The sequence below is a fragment of the Cuculus canorus genome, chromosome 5 (assembly GCF_017976375.1).
Source record: "Cuculus canorus isolate bCucCan1 chromosome 5, bCucCan1.pri, whole genome shotgun sequence".
Lineage (NCBI taxonomy): Eukaryota > Metazoa > Chordata > Aves > Cuculiformes > Cuculidae > Cuculus > Cuculus canorus.
The window spans coordinates 5,521,983-5,542,180 of NC_071405.1; the positions used below are offsets into that span (position 1 = coordinate 5,521,983).

The following is a 20,198-nucleotide window of genomic DNA, read 5'->3' on the forward strand; positions in this document are numbered from 1 at the left end:
TACAGTGAAATTAATTGCATTTCAATTATAAATCAAAACTAAGTAAATCCAGCTTGCCTTCAGAGAGGCTTTTTGGCTGTCCCAGGAAGATGGCTGGATCCTGAGTTGTTGAAAGCACTGGGGCTGAGCTTCCTGTGGTGATTGAGCTACAGAAGGGACATAATTCCTTTTTTGACGCTCTCCTGACTGCAGTCTTATCCCTTCCCCAGCCCAGTAGAGTAACATCTTTTTTTCCACAGTTTAATTTTCTGCTATTTTAACAAGCCAAACCAGCTCTCCAAGGGGTCTGATCCATTCCAAAACAAAGCCATAGCTACCCTGTCATGGCTCCAGCAGGTACACCACTGAGACAAAGCCAGGAGCACCGATGCCCCAAAATCACAGCCTCTCTCTTGTTTTCTAGGCTGCATCACTTGAAAGGATGCAGAGAAAGTGTCCAAAGGAGCTTTCAGAGATCCCTCTTCTACCGTAAATAAAGAAAAAACATATCCTGGGCTGCATCACAAGAATTGTGACCAGTAGGTCAAGAAGAGGTGATTCTGCCCCTCTCTCCTCGCTCATGAGACCTCACCTGGAGTCCTGTCTTCAGTTCTGGAGTCCTCAGCACAGGAAGGACATGGATCTATTAGAGCGAGTCCAGGGGAGGCCACGAAGATGATCAGGGCTATAAAGCACCTTTCATATGAGAACAGGCTGAGAGAGTTGGGGTTGTTCAGCCTGGAGAAGACTCCGAGGAGAACTTATAGCAGCCTTTCAGTAGTTAAAGGGGCCTACAGGAAAGCTGGGGAGGGGCTTTTTATTAGGGAGTGCAGGGTAAGCTGAAAGAGGGGAGGTATTAGGAAGAAACGAGGATGGTGAGGCACTGGCACAGGTTGCCCAGAGAAGCTGTGGCTGCCCCATCCCTGGAGGTGTTCAAGACCAGGTGTGCTGAGGCTTTGAGCAACCTGATCCAGGGGGAGGTGTCCCTGGGACTGGGTGACTTTTAAGGTCTCTTCCAACCCAAACCATTCTATGATTCTATAAAAACCAGAAGGTGTTCAACGGGAAAGCTGACGGTGGAACTGGCATGAAGGGCATCATTTGCAAAGCACTTATCTCACCTCTCAGCAAGAGGATTTGGAGGATTTTGGTAGCTTCCTTCCCAAATTGGAAACCAGTTTTCTAAGGCAAAGACAGGGAGGGAGGTGTCAGACTAACAACAAAAGGGAAAGGTGCAAAGAGGGAACAAATGGAAACTCACTTAGCACGTAACAAAGGTGCTGAGAACAAAATAAATCAAAGCACTGAAGGAAGTGGAAAGAAATTCTTTCATCACCTGTCCAGGAAAGGCAGGTCCTGGCTAATCAACAGGAATCGCTAGTGTAGAGGCAAAAATTTGGCCCAGCGGGAAAGAGGGAAACCTGGTGGGAAGCTGATTGGAGTGCTAAAATCATGGCTTTTAGGAAGGCTGAAGTGGGGACAAGAAGGAATACTGTTAGAAATAGGATCACGAGCATTCAGGTCATTGGACTCAGTAGTAAATTAATCTGAAAATCGATGGCTCAATCATCTAAAATAAAAAGTACAAAACAGACCAACCAGTATCTGCAGCGGAGCACAAAATCAAACCTGCGAACCATCTGAACGTGTCCCTGAGCAGCTGCCAAAGGCAAGGAGGGGAAAAGGGCCAGATTGTCACGGGAAGACTTCAAATGAAACGCAGTTTGCAGGAAAGCTGTCTCCAGCACTGAAACAGCCCCCGTATTTGTAAAGATGATGGTGATTATTTCCTATCTCAAAAGAACTCACACATCCAACAGGGCAGAATTGTATATCAGACCCTTTTTCTTGGCAGATACAGAGAATTTGATCACAGGACTAAAAATGCACAGTAGCTTAGGTAGGAAGTGATTGCCACTTGAAAACATTTGTTCCGTGCAGACAGAATAAAATCAAACCCAGTAAGATATTGCCTTGCAGCTCTCCCAGGCTGCTGTTAACCTGAAAACAATCATGAACTGAATCAATTCGGAGAAAGAATTGGAACAGGAAAGAAAAACAAGAATGATAATTGGGGAATATTGAAGAACATTTCTCTATGTTGACAAAAAGCCACAATCCAGCAACTGAGAGACTATTACACTGGTTAAAACAACAGCCCCTTCTTCACCAAGAGTAGAATACAAATATGCTTTATAAAACAAATGGGGAAAAGGAGAAGCTGATGATAGCGAATGCATATAGGAAAGTAGTATCTATAGATCATCCATGAGCTGTGAAGGTGGGGAGGCACTGGCACAGGTTGCCCAGGGATGTTGTGGCTGCCCCATCCCTGGAGGTGTTCAAGGCGAGGTTGGAGCAAACTAATCCAGTGGGAGGTATCCCTGCCCACGTCAGGGGGTTGGAACAGGATGGGCTTTAAGGTCCCTTCAAACGCAAATCATTCTATGATTCTATGACCCATAGGGGAAACAAAAGGCTACAAGAGGCAGAAGGCAGTCAAGAGAATTAAGTCAACTGCAACATTATTTTTTAAGTACAGGGAAACTTATTTTCCATGCAGGGGCAATAACCCTGCAGAAAAGGCAGCCACGTAAAAGCAATATTTTTGGTGTGTGGCTTTTGAGGATGGCCAGATGGTGAGGTTACATCATATGAGGCTGATGACACTTTTCACTCCAGGTGTGACTAGAGCGATCACTAGACAGAGGCTGGTTGTTTTTCAATGAACAGGTTTGTACAACCTGCAGACAGGCAAAACTGTCTATGCAAGGCTTTCACCTTGAAATTTCCTACTGCTGCTTTGTTGACACAAGCAATGCTGGGATTTTTTGTGCAGAGGCGTGGCAAAAAAAAAGTATATTAGGTAAGAATGGGTAATGCAATATCTAAAACACTGGGAGTAGCCTTACAGTAAAACTCTCCCATATCTCCACCAGTAGATACGAGCCAATTGCACCACTGGCAAACAGATCTTTCCTGTCTTCATAAAGAGCCATGGGGTTTGCCTGCTGGATCCTGAAGATTAAATTGCATGAGGAACCCGCGGTGTTGTTGCTGCCCTTGGAGCAGTGAGAAGGACGAGGGCATTGGGTGGGACAGGATCTTGCTAACACTCCCCCATAGCTCCCAGCTCTGGGACTCGCCGTGGGATCAAGCATTTGCCTCTCCAGCTGGACACTCCCAAACCCACTTCAACTGGGTTTGTTAACAGAGATCATTTATTGCAGAGCTGGTTTATAAACTCCATATAAATAATCCTCAGCCTCTTCCTTGCTATTTAGTAGAGCTGCAGCCTGCCAGGGAGCTCCCAAAACATCCTCAGAGGTGCCCAGAAAGGCACAGTCACTAAAACCTTTTACTGATGGAGACAGATCCAGAGGAACAGTGAGGCCAGGACAGCAAAATGAGCACGTGGCTGGGCTCGCTTCCAGGACAAGGCTTCATTCTGACCTTCACCTCATTGACTGAGCCCATACTGACCACCGTCCCACTGCTAATAGCCAGATCCACTGTTGGCTCAACAGTCAATAGCTGAGCTGCTCCACTCACTCAAGGTACACGTGCAGAGGCATGTACCATTGGTATCTTCAACTTTCAGTGTCTCATGAGAGAAGCACAACCACAGAGAGTGGCAGAAATCTGCTGTATTTGTGCAGCTGTGGCAAGACAAGTCTCTAAATGATGTCCATACACACCCAACTCCACTTTCCCAGAAAACGCCCGTTACACCACTATGAAAAAAAACCCCTCAGTTATTAACTATTAATGAAAGCATTCTCCCGAGAGGTGGGAAGGAACAGGAAAGCCGATCAGCCCAACCCAATTTACCAGAGCCAGAGATGTGAAGCATGCAGTGCCAAGCAGTGATTGATGCAACGTGAGCAGCCCTGAGCCGGTAAACAGAAGAGACTTGGACTGGTGAAAGAGGAGTCTAAATCCCATCAGTTTATAGCTAGGACCTAGCTGAAAACTTTCGGACAAAAAGCAAAGAGCAAAGCCATGTACCTTGCATCCACCACAAATCCCATCGTGTTCCTGGGTGCCGCTGCCTACAGTAGATCAGTTCTTATTAATATGGACTGTTATTTAGTAAGGGAACAAGTAACGGAATAAAATACTCCAGATTCATTACTGTCAGCTCACTCAGAATTCTGTGTATTAATGACCAGATTATATCTGTTTATATAATACAAATTACCATAGAGCGACTGCAGGCATTGAAACGCTCCTTGTCTTTTTGACACACATAAATAATGGAGGAGCTCACGCTGCATTTGGTACACATGACTAACCTTTTATCCCTGGCACCCTGGTGCAGGCTGGAGAAATGACTTGGGTTTCAAATTCCTCGCTCCAGCTGTCTTTAGCCTCGCAAAGCATTAGTGAATCGGCGGCTAATTGATGTCCTTGTTGGACATTATTTTATTAGTCAGGCCTGGTGAGCATCAAGTGGAATTTTAATGCCCTTCTATCCTTGGGTTTGTGTGGCCATAACTGTTAAAGCTTGTAAATAATTGACCGCAATTCTAAGAGTTTTAGGAAAGGGAAAATAATTTACCCTGTGGGTTTGGGCTGCTCCAGCTGGCCCTGGTGTTGCGATCAACATAGGCTCCCGGCAGGGATGAGCTGAGCTATCCACAGGGTGAAAGGAACCTTCATCCCCAAGTGACGGTGGTTCATAGGTCTTTTTATCAACCAGGTCTGGGGTTCACATTGTCCTTGGGTGTGGATGGTCCTCAGGGAAGCTGCCATGGGGAAAAAGTAGAAGCAAGATTTTGCAAACAATCCCGAGAGAAGGTTCAAATGAAGGCTCAAGTGATAAAGCCGTGCCATGCTGCCCAGTGCTCATCGCCGCACCAAAGATACATCGCCGCATCAAGCTGTCCCCAACATGTGGTGAGGAATAAAGGATTTTCACAACCCGCTGTGAGCTTCTGGCTTCTCTGAAGACCCACGTGCCGGGTCATGGAGGGGTTGGGATTTAATGGCTGAGTCGCTTGTCAGTTGGGGCACTGAGCAGCAGCCCCTTGCTGGTCCTGAGTGCTTTTCGGCAGCAAGACCACAGCCAGGGGACCCACGGTGAAATCAAACCCCTCTGTGAGTGTGGGGGGACGTTTTGCTTTGAGAGTCATCATGCGGACCATGTTGCTTCGAAATTACTATCCTTTTGCTTCTCCTTTTTCTTTACTTTAAAACTGGCTAAATAACCTGAAAATGAGCATAGATTTATTAAATCAATGGGAAAGAAAATTTTTTTTCACTGGTTGAAATTAAATTTTGGGAATGTTTTCCTTTTTAAAATGTCATCTTTTTTTTTTTCTTTTCTTTCCTTTTTCTTTTCTTTCCTTTTTCTTTTCTTTCCTTTTTCTTTTCTTAGCAGAACTGAGATGTTCACCACGAACCCAGACCTCTCAAGCTCACAGCCGGCGGATGTCCTCAGCACCATCCCCACTGACCTCTTGGGACTGCTCCCCTTCCTTTCTCTCCACCACCTATCTCTCCATAACCTCTCTGGGGCAGAAATCCTCTCTTCCTGTGTGAGTAGTCTGCATTTGATCTCAAAAAGAGCCTCTGAGGCAACAGCACAATGCAAATAATAAATAATTTAAAATAAAACCTTCATCAATCTCATGAGATCCTTGCTCCAGCCCTGCTTACGTACTGCATAGGCTTTCCAGGAGCCGAGGAAAAATGAACAGAGAACTCAGGCTCACCAGGCTATTCATACATTAGGCAATAATTATAATGTATATTAACTGCCTGGGTGTTGAAAGAGTCCCAGCATGAGATTGCTTCTCTAATAGGAGACAGAAGTGATAAAAGACAGTAATAGATTGCCTTTCAGATGTGGAATTAAAAGCAGCAACTCATTAGATTATTTTTTTTTTCACAGCCTCTAATCGCAAGTAGGTTCTTTTCAAGTCAGATTTCCATTTCCAAGGCTAAGCTCGGCAACACAAACAGAAATTAAAGAGAAGGGATCCTATTCTGACCTCTCCAGCATCACAGGAATGGGGAGTAACTGCGTTCAGCTCAGCAGTGCTGCCCAGCCAGAGCGCGAGCCCAGGAGCAGCCCACCTAGGCAGCCTTCTGAAGAGACAGCATCAAACGATCAGGATTTGGCAGCTTCTTTTTTTTTTTTTTTTTTTAATGCCAGCTGCAGCCACTAAATTCCCTTTTTTAAGAGATAGCCTAGAAGATAAAGCTTTTGAATTAGAGCTATCAAACAAAAAAACGAAGTTACTTCAAAGCAGTGGTAGAGATTCTTAAAAACTGACATTTCCACTTACTGATCCAGTTTGTCTCTAGCAAGGAATGCTTTCCAGAGAATTTTGGCTGCTGTTTTAAAAAGAAAAGTATAGAAAGCAGGAGAAGAAAAAGTTGGATTTTAGCTGAGCAGTGAAGCACAGTAAATAACATTCATTAGGTTCTTCTGGACAGTTTTAATGACTCAGACTTTTAAATCGTTCACGCAACATCTTTACAGGCCAAAATATAGTATGGTTTCAAACTCAAACCCTTTGGCAGGAGCTGCATAATCCATAAAACATTTTGAAGGGGGGAGTTAGGGGGGAAAGGAAAGGAGGTATAAAATCAGGCTGGGAATGGTGGTGTTGATCAGATTTCATCTACATCACCCACAGACTCCAGTATTATCTGTATCAAAAGCATCCAAGGATTCCAGAGCATCTCCATCTCCCCACTGCCCCCCTAGAGCAAGGACCAACAAATTCACATGCACGTTCTGGATGCCAGTGCTCCCAGAGCCCCCGACCATGGGTTAACCAGGTTTCACCACAGCGTTTATAGTAGCCGAGCTTTTAAACACAGATGGCGATTTGGATCCGGCAGCACAAAAGATGCATTTTTTTTCCGCTGTGATGTCCTTGGACGGGAAATAAGCTCTTCAGCAGATGAAGGTATTAATGAGATTCATGCACAAAGCCAGACCTGGGGTTTAGGGCTAGTTTAAATCTCCCAAAGTGACATGATCTGTGTCCCTTGGGAGCAATCCCATCATGTCCTCCAGTTGGGGTGCAATTGCTGCTAATCGCTGGCACCCTGGTGAGGGGGAGCTCAAGCCACTGGGACTTGCCTGCACCATGAAGCTGCTTCTAGGGAGCTGGGGACTGGAGGCAGAGCCCTGCAGGCTGGTCATAGCTCTCCTTGAGGAGCTGGGGGATGCAGGGAGCACCCAGGAGCTTTTGGGGAGCCCAGGAGTTGGTTTTGGGTGCATCCCTATTGGCAGTAGTCACAGCTACCTTCTGGGAATTCCAACCCCTTGCCCAACTCCACTAGACTGAAGCTGGTTGTGGTGCTTTATCCTACTGGTAGCATGCGCTGGTACCAAATAAAGGGAGTTTTCAGGGTAGTTTAGTGCCTGAAATGTGAAGCCCCAACCCACAGCCCAGCCGTCATACATGGAGCCCTTCTAGCTGATCGGAAATGCGAGTTCACGCAGCACAGACTTTACAGCAGCAGCAAGCGGTGACAGGGACCAAGTGATACCAGCTGTGCCACAAGCTACAGCCCTCCAGACGGAGCTACGGTGGCACAGCAGAACTGCAGCAGCCCCTGTCCCCGAGCTGTACCGGCACAGGGGGACAAAGGGTTAGACCTGACGCAATTGGGCTGTGCTGTTTCCCGAAAGGGAATTACTCCTGCAAATCCCATTGCACCACTTTGCAGGGAAGGAGCAGGGAGAGGGTGGCAGCTGCAAAGGATGGAGAAATCGGGGGGAGTATTAAAGGCAGCGCCCATTGGGTTGGGGGCTGCTTACAGGCATCTCACTGCTGGTCATGCCCTCCAGGGTCACACATCTCAGCAGGGTTTCCTGGGGAAAACTCCTTATGGAGGAGATTTTGAGGAAAGTCTTCAGCATTTTGGGAATGGGAGAAGGCTGGGAGTGCTGCAGAGGCACCGTCTCACCTAACATTACTTTTGTCATTTTGGTATGAGCATGATGGGATGAGCATGGTTGGGGCCCAGGATCTCACCTCCAGTAGTGTAAATCAGGAGCACGTCCATCATTACCCACAGGGCTGCGGGAGCAGAGCAAGGCTCTTTGCCATGCCAGTTGTCCAGAGGTGACGAGAAGCAGGGAAGATGTTTTCTGTACAGCGGTTTGACAAACATCGTGTTGTGGTCAAGAGATGTCTAGTAGAGCCCTGCGAGAGGAAGGAAGAGAACATACAGGATTTCCCGTTTATCAGCTGTAACCACCTCCTTCATCTCTGCTGTCAGACAAGAAAGAGTTTGCAGGAAGGCATTGTGGTCTGGGCAGGAAAGGGATTTCGTCCCTATCACACCACACTGCGGCACATCAGGCTTCGCTGATGGTTTGCCCGGATCAGGCTTGCAGCCATGTGTATTTAATTGCAGCGGCATCGCAGCCGTGCGGATTACCCAACACGCTCACCAGCTGGATATTGAACCTGTAGTCCAAACCAAAAGCCCACCAATACAGAGCCTCTCGCCACACTCCAGCTGGACTCTGCTCCCCAACTCAGTTCATTCCTCCGGAGACAAACAGCCCTGTGGCTGTTTACTTCAAAGAAACAGGATCAGCACATAAAAGTAGCCATTAGCCCCTTTCCAAAGGGTCCCCATGGATTAATTTTTGTTGCTAAACACTCTCCCCACTGCTCCCCCTTCTTTCCAGTATCCTGTTGCATGGAGAGCTCTAGCACAAAAAAAAATGCACAGCTGAAAATGAAGCATCCCCCGAAGAAAGCAAGGAAACCAGCACAGTAGTGAGCCCTTCCCTTTATTGCCCCACGTGCTAAATCCATCAGAGATGAGCAGCGCAGACCAAGAAACCCTAGGACTTCCCATCCTCTCGCTCTTTTATGATTCCTCATCCCTGCTACAAGCAGGCAATAAAATCATGCAGCCGCATCAACAAAACGAGATCAATTCCATGGTTACACATCTGCATTTAAACCTGCTCAAATAACTCCTCGTCCTAAGGAACCTGGGGAATAGCTCTTTATAGAGAGAGCACAAAAGCAGGCAGAATCGAATTAAAGATTCATTTAAATTAAAAGATTCCCTATTAAAAGAGGTAGGGCCAAGCGAGAAGGAGCTGAGGAACGTATTTCTTAATGATCTTTCAGTGTCTTTAATAATAGATCTGATGGGGGAACCATGTAACCCAGCAGCGTGCGAGGCGTTTCCCTCCACATGGCAATAAAATGAACGGCATGTGTCCCCCGTGCACAGGTGGTTGTTAATGCCCCGTCTGAGCCTGAGATTAAATTTCGGTGACCAGAAAAAAAAATGTGACAGTGGTCTTACGGACAAGCCTGATGATGCAGAGCCAATGGCATAGGGGAGAAAGTGCCCTAAAAAAAATGGGAAGGTAACAAATAGTTCTGAGAGAGAATACGTATTTTATGCGGTAGGAAGAGACCTCTGGTAATTTGGCTATGCCCCTGCCTGGTTCTGATTTGAAAATAAATTCAGCTTGAGAAACGCTGCCTTATTCTAAGTACAGATAATGATTGCAAAAAGGTTTTTCCCCAAGCACTGCTGGGGCAACCTCAAGGCAGCCACAACAAGGACAGTACTTCTCCTCCTTATAAATGGAACAGAGTACATAAGGTGCTTGTTTTGATGAACCGTCAGAGCATTAAAAACACCTGTGTATTGCTTAGATACATAATTTCCCCACAATTTCATTCTCAAAATGAGATTTTAAGAACTTTTTCTGGACACAGGAGCAGGGCAGAAGAGTAGTTTACAGCTATTATCCTTTTTTTCCTCTCTACATTTTTACAAACATGCTTCCATTGCAAGGATGCTGGTCTCTTCTCCCAAGTAACAAGTGCTAGAATGAGAGGAAATGTCCTCAGGTTGCACAAGGGAAGGCATAGACTGGATATGAGGAAAAATTTCTCTACTGAAAGAGTGGTGAAGCATTGTAAGCGGCTGCCCAGGGCAGTGGTGGAGTCACCATCCCTGCAGTGCAGGACCCGGCATTCGGCCTTCAGTGCATAACAACCCTGTGCAGTGCTACAGACTGGGGGAAGAGTGGCTGGGAAGCTGCCTGGAGGAGAAGGCCCTGGGGGTAATGGTTGACAGTGACTGAACATGAGCCAGCAGTGTGCCCAGGTGGCCAAGAAGGCCAATGGCATCTTGGCTTGTATCAGAAACGGTGTGACCAGCAGGTCCAGGGAGGTGATTCTCCCTCTGTACTCAGCACTGGTGAGACCGCACCTCGAGTACTGTGTTCAGTTCTGGACCCCTCACCACAAGAAGGATGTTGAGGCTCTGGAGCGTGTCCAGAGAAGAGCAATGAAGCTGGTGAGGGGCTGGAGAACAAGTCTTACGAGGAGCGGCTGAGAGAGCTGGGGTTGTTTAGCCTGGAGAAGAGGAGGCTGAGGGGAGACCTTACTGCTCTCTACAACTACCTGAAAGGAAGTTATAGAGAGGAGGGAGTTGGGCTCTTCTCCCCAGTGACAGGGGACAGGACAAGAGGGAATGGCCTCAAGCTCCACCAGGGGAGGTTCAGGCTGGACATCAGAAGAAAAATTTTTCACAGGAGGGTCATTGGGCACTGGCAGAGGCTGCCCAGGGAGGTGGGGGAGTCACCATCCCTGGAGGTATTTAAAAGATGGGTGGATGAGATGCTCAGGGGCGTGGTTTATTGGTTCATAGGAATGGTTGGACTCGATTATCCTGGAGGTCTTTTCCAACCTAGTGATTCTGTGACCTCATCTGTCTTTGATCCCAGACCGCAGATCCATGTGTCCGTGAGTCCAACTGGCCCCTGTCACTCTGCAGCCTGCTCTGCAGTATCTGTGGTGACGTAGTCATAGGGGCAGGTGTGTGAATTTCACATATTTGTATATATTTCTTATTGATAATATCTTCCTTATTATGATTATTGTTTCATCAAAGCTGTTTTAGTTTCCAACCCACAAGTCTTTAGCTCTCATCTCCCTCTCCCCTTTCCCTGCAGGGTTAGAGGGGAAGGGAACTGGGATAACAACTGCTCGCATTTAGCTGCCAGTCAAGTTGGGGTAGGGCTAAGCCATGACACTTCCACTGAAGGATGGCTTCAAAAGTCTCGATTTAGCAATAAGTGCAGGCACACGATCAATCGTGGTGTCATCATTGGTTGTGCGCCCAACGGTTTCGCTTTCTCTTGCCGGCCTGTCTTTGCCAAGAAAGAAAATAATTGGAATTGTTTATTCCCATTCTGCAAAGGATCTGAGGTGGTTCAGCAACCTCCAAGCAGGTACAGCTGCGCTGCCACTGCCACCAGCCTGACCGAAGGTGCCAGAAATTCACCACTGGCAGAAGCTTCAGAAGAGCAGCCCAAGTGCATTTTTCCATCAAGGGTCACGGATATGTCATTGGAGGTTCTGCAAAATTTCTCCCAGCGTCTTTCTTATTTTATAGCCTTGTAACCACTTAAAACCACTTCTTTTGGAGGGGCAGGGGTCTCTCTCTCTTTGTTTTGGAGTGGATTGGCAGAGGGCAAGTCAAGGACAGCCCTTTTCAAATGACTCTCTGTGAACCAAGCAAAGCGCCTGGATCTACAGCACGATGGAGGCAGAAGTCTTTCTTCTCTGTCTCTCTTTGGAGATATAAACATAATAAATATGATTTATATAGCAGTTCACATGCTTAAAAAAAAAGACAGGCAACAGCTCAGCAGTCTCCCTGCTCCTGAAGGTGGGAAATCTGTTTGGTTACACTTGCCCCCTCACCGAGTTGTTGGAGTATTCCAAGCAAAGCATGATATTCACGTGTTTCATAAGAGCAGCATGACAGAGAGACCTAGAAATCAAGGACCAGCATATAAGCAATGAATACCAACCACAGCGCTGAGCCAATTAGTGAAACAAAAGAAAAGTAATTCAGCCTTGGGTTTTTACTTAAAGGTAGCAACAGCTCTGCTGCAGTCTGGGAAGTTCACAGGCATTGGCAGGTCTCTAAATTCGCCTCATATAAATTTAGCAGAATGATGAAAAATATGTTTCTGCTCCAAAAAAAAAAACACTGCTGAGAAACTGCAAAGTGACTGAAAGAGAAGTCTGCAGGCAGATTAATGTGGGGATCAACAGAATAGCCAGAGCAGCCAAATGGACTCAGCTGGACGTGTGAGTGGATCGATAGGGATGTGTGAGCAGCCCCAAGCCAGCCAGTTAGCAAGAGCTTTGGAAATGACGGACTGACTGGGTTCAAAGCAGTGCTTAGAAAATGTGGCCAGACAACGGGGTTGGAATCAAGGCTGCCCTTATCTCCTCACTGTGTGAGGAAGAACCTAATATAAAAATCAAAGCACTCAAATCAATACGTGCTCGGAAAGTGGACTGCAGAGAGAGCCCCATAACATACGAGAAAAGATGTACACGAAAGCACTAACACAAGTCTTCGTGCCAGTACCTCTCACCCCTGATGGAGGGATGTCCTCCAAGTCAGGACTTAACCTCAATTCCTGAGCTTCTACACAAGGGAAGTCAACACCTAATGCCACAGAGAGCAGCTCTGTTTTGCCTTTATTAATGCATAACCAAATAAAAGGTTTTGAATTGGCATTTATACACAGCTCCTGTATCAGTGCATTTGGGCTGCATGAGCCGTGGCTCTTCTGAAATCCTCTTTGCAAAAACAATGCACCAGGATCAGGCTTTGCTGCTGCATGAAGCTCCCCTACTCCAGAAGCTCATGAGAAACGAGCAGTAAAACAGGCTGAGCTGGTCACCTAAGCATGGCCTTGTGAGCATTTATCGCTCCAGAGGTATTGGGGCTGGCAGGTAATGGCAAGACAGCGCTGGCTGCAGCTCTCCATAAAGCACAGTCTGCAGGAGATCCCTAGTTCTCCAGCTGGAGGGGAAGTTTTCACATCTGAGAAATTGCTCTAAACTGTTTAAAGCTCTCTTAATGGTCCCCTCTGACTATTTCCACAGCCAGTTGCCTTCTCATCTGCAACAGGGAAAGGAGCAGGGACTTGTGGCTGCCTCTCCTTTCCCACGCTGGATTTGCCAGGCTCCCAGTGTCGGCAGCCGCCTTCCTGTCCTCAGCCTCTCCCAGTGGAAATCAGTACAGCGGCTTTGCTTGTCAACCCCTCTATTACTTTTGGAAACTCCTGGCCACACCCCAACTGAGACCTGGCATCATCCCCAGGTAGCCGTCAGCTCCCGGAGCTACTGTACCTCTCGATGGGATGCAGGCAGCTTACTGCGGAGGATCTGTGCCAACCTCATCCATCACATACCCTGTATCTTCTATCAGGAGGCCTGAAATTTAAAATACTCTCTTTAAAAGTAGTTTTAAGTCGAAGGGGCCTACAGGAAAGCTGGGGAGGGGCTCTTGATCAGGGAGTACAGGGATAGGATGAGGGGGAATAGTTTTAAGCTGAAAGAAGCAAAATTTAGATGAGATACTAGGAAGAATTTTTTTTCCTGTGAGGGGAGGCCCTGGCCCAGGTTGCCCAGAGAAGTTCTGGATGCTCCATCCCTGGAGGGGTTCAAGGCCAGGTTGGATGAGGCTTTGAGCAACCTGATCCAGTGGGAGGTGTCCCTGCCCACAGCAGGGAGGTTGGAATGGAATGATCCTTAAGGTGCCTTCCAAGCCAAACCATTCCATGATTCCCACTGATCCTTGGCTCCACGCTGGTCACCAGCCTTGCTGTACAGGGTGTTATGAGGCATCACAGACCCTCGCAGTGCTGGTCCAACGGGCAACAGGGCAGCCATGGGTGCATTGGGCAGGAAATAGGATGGTTTCCTCCATCCTCTGACAAAGAGCAAACCCAGAGGTTTTCAACCATTCCCGATTACCTCTGTTGACAGCTGAAGGACACAAAGAAGGACCAGATGATGCCAGCAGGGAGACAGGAGCAGCAGGTCCTTTTGCAGCTATTTCTCAGCTTGGCTTGAGCAGCCGGTGGTGTGGCTTTGGTATGTTCATCCTCTGGACATTGCCTGTGAGGGGTGCACAGAGAATGGAGCACACCTTCCCTCCCCGTATCCCAGCACAGAGCGCTCCCTCCCACCGCTGCCATCTACAGCAAATCCCTCAGCCAGGACAGCAGGAGAGGACAGGGATTGGCAGGAGAAATGATTTTATTTCATCTCTGCTGCGACCGTCAGGAATCCGTGTGTAAACTGGCTTTGCTGAAACGGTTACTCTAAAGAAGTATTTCCTGGCTGAGCAAGAAAGCTCTCTGTTGAATAATAGTCTTAATGAAAGACAGCTTAAAACCTATTTATTTCTGTTTGAACAACAAAAATTCCTCATTTCTGCGTACACTCGTGGCCCTGAGACACAGCACATAATAGAGCTTTGCCTACCAGCACGCAGTCTGAGAGCTGAAATGCTCTTCCCATCCATTCATCTGAGGGAGGAAGAGTTATCAGATTAAAGATCAGCAAGATTTAAGAACTGATAGAGGATTCAGCACGGTGTTCTTTGCACTCATCTGCTTTACGTACTCAACTGGGATTTACTCGGAGTTGTTACTATTCGGGCTCTCAGGACGAAGCACACGGAGTCCTTCTACATTTCTCATTCAGGGAGACATCTGAGCCTATGTCTAAATTTACCCAAGAGAAGAGTTTCAGTGAAGCTGGTACATTCATATGCTTAAATGTAGGCATGTGTTTTAAATATCTTGTGAAATTCAGGCTTGGGTGCAGTAATCCAAAATACTTCCACATTTCTAAGCTTGCCCCTGGCCCTGCTCCTTTCAGAGCTTCTTTCAAGTTGTTCAAAACCTTTGCACATTAGTATTTTCCATTTTGTGCAGATACGGTGTCAGTTTTAAAGCAGAAGCAAATATTCAAATACTCCCAAGAACAAAGTCACAGAAAACCAGCATTCGATCAGTTACTTGGGCTGCATCACAAATGTATGCAGTACCTTTATTCTTATTTATTCCTTACCGCAAGAGTTCACCTTTGCACCCCTCTATGATTTCTGGGCACTGTTTTTTACAGTGTCACAGCTAAAAATTGCCAGTACATAAAACACCTTTAGAAAAAAAAAACCCAAAAAACAACAAACCAACATTTTCCCTAAGGAAGATACCTAGCAAGATACAAAAATAGTTGTAAAAATAACAGATGAAGCTTAACAGTTGTCCTGCATCCATCTGTTTCTGTGGTTGGAGCCACCAGCAGATGCCCACAGTGCAAGAAAAATAAAATCTGTGACAACTGCCTCACATTTGCTAAAATTGATCTGAATTACCAACTAATTACCTTGTGTAAGAACTGACCACCTATGCCATCTCACAGTCTACAAAACGCTGTTGCAGATAGGAACCAGAAAGGAATATTTTAATGCCAGTAAAGGCTTTGCAAGAGAGCTCACCGTGCAGCGCTGAAACCCACTTCATTTTTACTCTGCTTCTGTTTAAGAGCAGCATTCCCAGGCTGCATTTCCAAGAGGTTTTTGGTTTTACAGCTGTCAAGACAGTAATTTTCTCAGCTTTGCGAGGCTCCCTCATATCCTGTTCAAACTGGCTTATCTCTGTTTAGAAGTGATATTCCTACACAGCATTCTTCAGGAACAGATGTTCCAGCTGATCCTGCATTGCAGCGCTCGACGTATTACACAGCCCCATTTTGAAACAATTAGCCTGTCACCATCGAAAGAAACCTAACGGTTCGCTACTTGTTCGTTTTGCAAACAGAAAAAAAAAAGAGAATTCAGAAGTAACCTATGATTTATACTTTTTCCAAGTGCGCTAAGATGCTCTAAATTTACAGTTCATTAAAATGACAGCGTGTCTGGGTTCAGCTGCCAGTCCCAAGATTTGTTATCTGGAGAAACAAATCTCTGTGCAAAGCTGCTGGGAAAGAGCTTCCCCAGCCCTACAAGTGGCAAAAAATAAAGTAAGGAGAAGCTTTTTTCAAGCTTTTAAGCTGAAAGAGGGGAGATTTAGATGAGATATTAAGAAGAAATGTTTTCCTGTGAGGGTGGGGAGGCCCTGGCCCAGGTTGCACAGAGAATCCGTGGATACTCCATCCCTGGAAGTGTCCAGGGCCAGGTTGGATGGGGCTTGGAGCAACTTGATCCAGTGCGAGGTGTCCCTGCCCATGGCAGGGGGATTGGAATTGGATGGGCTTTAAGGTTCCTTCCAACCCAAATCATTCTATGATTCTATAATGCTATGAGAATATTTATTTACAGAAATTAAAAGCTAATGAATAGGCAAGGAGTGTTTAGAGCAGTGGCATCTGGATTTTTTCAACCACAGACTGCTCTCAACACACAAATTAAGTCTTAAACTGAAGATGCACTGGAGAATATTGCGAACACCCAACTGAGGGCCACATACCTACGGTTGTGACTCCAGTCATCTGCAGACATAGCTTGGGAAACATCTGTGCAGGATGCTAACGCAAACTCAGTAAATCACAAGATGCAGTGAATGGCTGCAGTGCCATAAAAGTCAATGGAGCTACGTGTAGATTTATATCAGCTAAGAATATGATCCTCTCCATGAAGTGACAACAATACCCACAAAAATAAAAAAAAAAAGCAACTTGCATGTTGCTTTAGCAAAATTATTTCCCTTTGATCTTGTCCAGGTTCCTCCAGCCTAGTCCCACACTCACAGAAATCAATCTTCTGGTGATCCAGATCCAGACCAGAACGAGTGAGCACCCAGCACAGAGCCCACCTGAAGCCAACACGCATCCCCTGCTTGTCCCTGTCCGCTTTGCCCTTTCATTGGTGTGATTTCTTATCCTGCTTCTTATCCTCTGCCTTTTTCCTCGTATCTCCCTTTCTCTTTGGGGTGCAAACCTAGGGTGGAGGGGGCAGTTGAGCAAAGGCCAAGCTGGCAGCCCTGTGGCTGACGTGACCTGGCCAACACAGGGGGAGGGAAAAAAGAAGTCACCAACTGAGTTTCCAGCATGGAGCAGCTGCCAGGCCACGTGTCCCCGCTGACACACAGCCTGGCGAAGAGAGGTCCAGGCTGCCAGAACCAGGCTGAGCAGGAACAGCATCTTCAAGATCAAGCTGAGAGCCCAGGCAGGAAAAGCATCTCCAGTAACAGCTCAATAGCAGCAGACAGAGATAGGAGACGAGCTGAGGGTCAGGAGAGGGCTTGCAACAACCGCAAGCTTCAATTAACTAAAAACAGCAGAGCCTGCCTGAAATAAAGCCCCTTCTCATATCAACCGACACTCAAGGCAACTGCATTTTTGATCATCAAAGCAAAACCGAAAAGCTTTGCTCTCTGCAATTGCTCACAGACCTTAGCTAGGAAGTAATCCTGCCGCTCAAAATTTTAGCAAGAGAAATGTTTTCTCAGGCTCCTGGAAGGACCACACAGCACAGACATGCCAGAGACATTCCCAGGTATTATACACGCGTATCAGATGCAAAACTCTTTTCATAAGCTCATTTTACTCTCAAGCAGACAGCCCTTAAAACAGAAGTAGCTGAAATGAAGGGCAGGAGTGGAAGAGTGAAATATTCATCCAAGTCACTGCTAACTCCAAATATACATTTAGCAACCAACACTCCCCAAAGAAAAGTTGGAAGATGAGGCCTGCTCCCTCGGAGGTTCTTGAGTCAGCAGTGCAGTCGGCAAATAACCCTTGGGGTGGGTTCATCTCTACCACCTCTGATCCCTGCTATCCAGGGATGCTGAAGGGAAAGACCTGCCTTACTCTAGAGGAGGTGGCTCCAAGAGCAGAGATGACTCGAATCCTAGAGGGCCTATTCCAAAAGCCGTAAGGAGTTGCAGATGGCTAGCAGAGCTATGGACATCTTCATTGCCCAGCAAACCAAATTCCACCTTCAGCAGGGACACAGCAATGGGGTCTCTGCATAGGCTTCCTTCTGCATACACAGAAATAGTTGGTTTGTGTGATGAAAGGCAAAGCATGGGCCCAGCACTTATTCCCCCTGAAATACTCTGACAAGGTTCATAGAATCACAGAAACATTAGGCTTGGAAAAGACCTCTAAGATCATCAAATCCAACAGTCAGCCCATCATCACTGTACCTACTAAACTATGTCACAAAGTACCATGTCTACATGTTTTTTTTAACACCTCTAAGGATGGTGACTCAACCACGTCCCTGGGTAGCCTGTTCCAATGCCTCACCACTCTTTCAGTAAAGAAATTTTTCCCATATCCAATCTAAACCACTCCTGGTGCAACTTGAGGTCATTTCTTCCTATCCTATCACTTGTTCCTTGGGAGAAGAGGCCAGCACTCACCTTGCTACAACCTCCTTTCAGGTAGTTGTAGAAAGCAATAAGGTCTCCCCTCAGCCTCCTCTTCTCCAGGCTAAACAACCCCAGTTCCCTCAGCTGCTCCTCAGAAGACTTGTTCTCCAGCCCCTTCACCAGCTTCGTTGCCTTCTTCTGGACACTCTCCAGCAGCTCAATGTCTTTCGTGTACTGAGGGGCCCATCTCTGATTTAATTATCACTGATTAAAGTGATTTTGGCTCCCTACCCTACCCGCGGACTGGCCTTTCTGCCTCTGGGTTCTTGCACAGAGCCGAGAGTGCAGCACTCAGGTACCAAAATACCAGGGTTATAATTCTTGGCTGTGTACTTTTTAACTACAGTGAAGCATTGGCAGAGCTCAGCACACTAATTCATCTCCATGTAAACATGATTATTTTAAATGAACTCCAGACGAGGTTTAACTGTAAAAACATCTCCAGTTTTCGAAGCATTTCGAAGGGTTCAGCTCTGACTTGTTTTCGTTACGGCAAGAACTTACCCTTTCTTCAGTATACAAAGAATATTTTCAGGACTAATGATGTCCCAACAACCCCCCAACGATAACACGGTGCTTGAATGAAAGTCACAACTCTGAAAATCAAGCTTCACCGGGATTTCACGGTTAGGATTTTCTCTTTCTTAGCCGGCAGTTCCTTTCCTTACAAGCAGGAATGTTTTCTCGTTTCAAAGCCAAGTGGAAGAAGAGAAGTGAAAACAGTAAGAGGTATTCACTTGGCTGCATTTCTCTCCGTGTTTCTGGCGTAGGGTTCCCATTACAGCTCGCAAGGAGAAGTGGCAGAAGAACATTGTGTATACATTGTAATGGTTGTACTTTCTCTGAACAGACATGCTTCCAGGAGGCGGCGGATTAAAGAACCAGTGTTACTTCAGACAGAGAAAAATAACAGCTTGCCAGTTGTGTTTATTTCTCGGGACCCATGATTTATGCTTTCCCATTTGTAGAGGGGTCGAGAGAAATGGATGATGTGGGCTCTGTTTAGATAATCCCTGAGGAAATTCAGAGTACATCAGGCAGGGAGAGATAGGGTTTGTTCTCACAGATGAGAGAGGCTGGAAAATGGCAGGGCCGTGCGACATTTCCTTAAGATCCTGGAATGAAGTTCAAGGCTCTGATTTTCTCAGAAGATTGAGTGTGGGTTCTGAGAATGAAGCAATTAAGATAACAACAAAAATAGCCCAGGTAGGCAGGGATGAACAGTCCAGGCTAATATTGCTGGGGTTGTTCAGCCTAGAGAAGAGAGGGCTGCAGGGAGACCTTATAGCAGCCTTGCAGCCTTTGAAGGGAGCTACAGGAAAGCTGGAGAGGGGCTCTTTCCAGAGAGTGCAGTGACAGGACAAGGGAGAACAGTTTTAATCTGAAAGAGGGGAGATCTAGATTAGATAATAGGAAGACATGTTTTACTCAGAGGGTGGGAAGGCCCTGGCACAGGTTGCCCAGAGTGGCTGCCCCATCCCTGGAGGTGTTCAAGGCCAGGTTGGATGAGTCTTGGAGCAACCTGATCCAGTGGGAGGTGTCCCCTGCCCATGGCAGGAGGGGGTGGAACTGGATGATCTTTCAGGTCCCTCCCAACCCGAACCATTCTATAATTCCATGATTCTTTGCTCTTTTTTACTGGCCTAGTGTAGAATAAAAAGAGTTCCTCCCTAAAGGATCTTTACTTGTTAAACAGCACAACAAGAAGATGCAAAACTCTTGCTACCAACACAAAAGAGGGATCTGTCACCCTCTGACTGACACTCCTGCTCTTTGTTTTCCATACAGATGCCTTTTCATGGTGTGTTCCCCATCTCAGCCCTCTGCACCCTCCTGGTTTCTTCTGCAAGCTGGACTTGCAGAAACCAGCCACTGTTGGCCCAGTAACAGTCTGTAAGTCTAAAAAAACCCACTGGCATTCCCTGCCCTGAAAAGCATCCTGATGAAAATGAGAGAAGGCAGGAATCCAACTGCTCTTAAAAAGAAAATATTACTGCAAAGATGGCCTTAG

At 46.6% G+C, this 20,198-nt stretch overlaps 1 long non-coding RNA gene across 2 annotated transcripts in view; it reads right to left on the bottom strand.

Moving 5' to 3' along the window:
* Nucleotides 1–20,198, bottom strand: part of LOC128852428 (uncharacterized) — a 33,740-nt gene that overhangs the window by 9,189 nt on the left and 4,353 nt on the right. For both annotated transcript variants that reach the window (XR_008450267.1, XR_008450266.1), the window contains one exon: nucleotides 7,980–8,150. This is a non-coding gene — a long non-coding RNA (uncharacterized LOC128852428). The remainder of the gene's footprint in view (nucleotides 1–7,979; nucleotides 8,151–20,198) is intronic.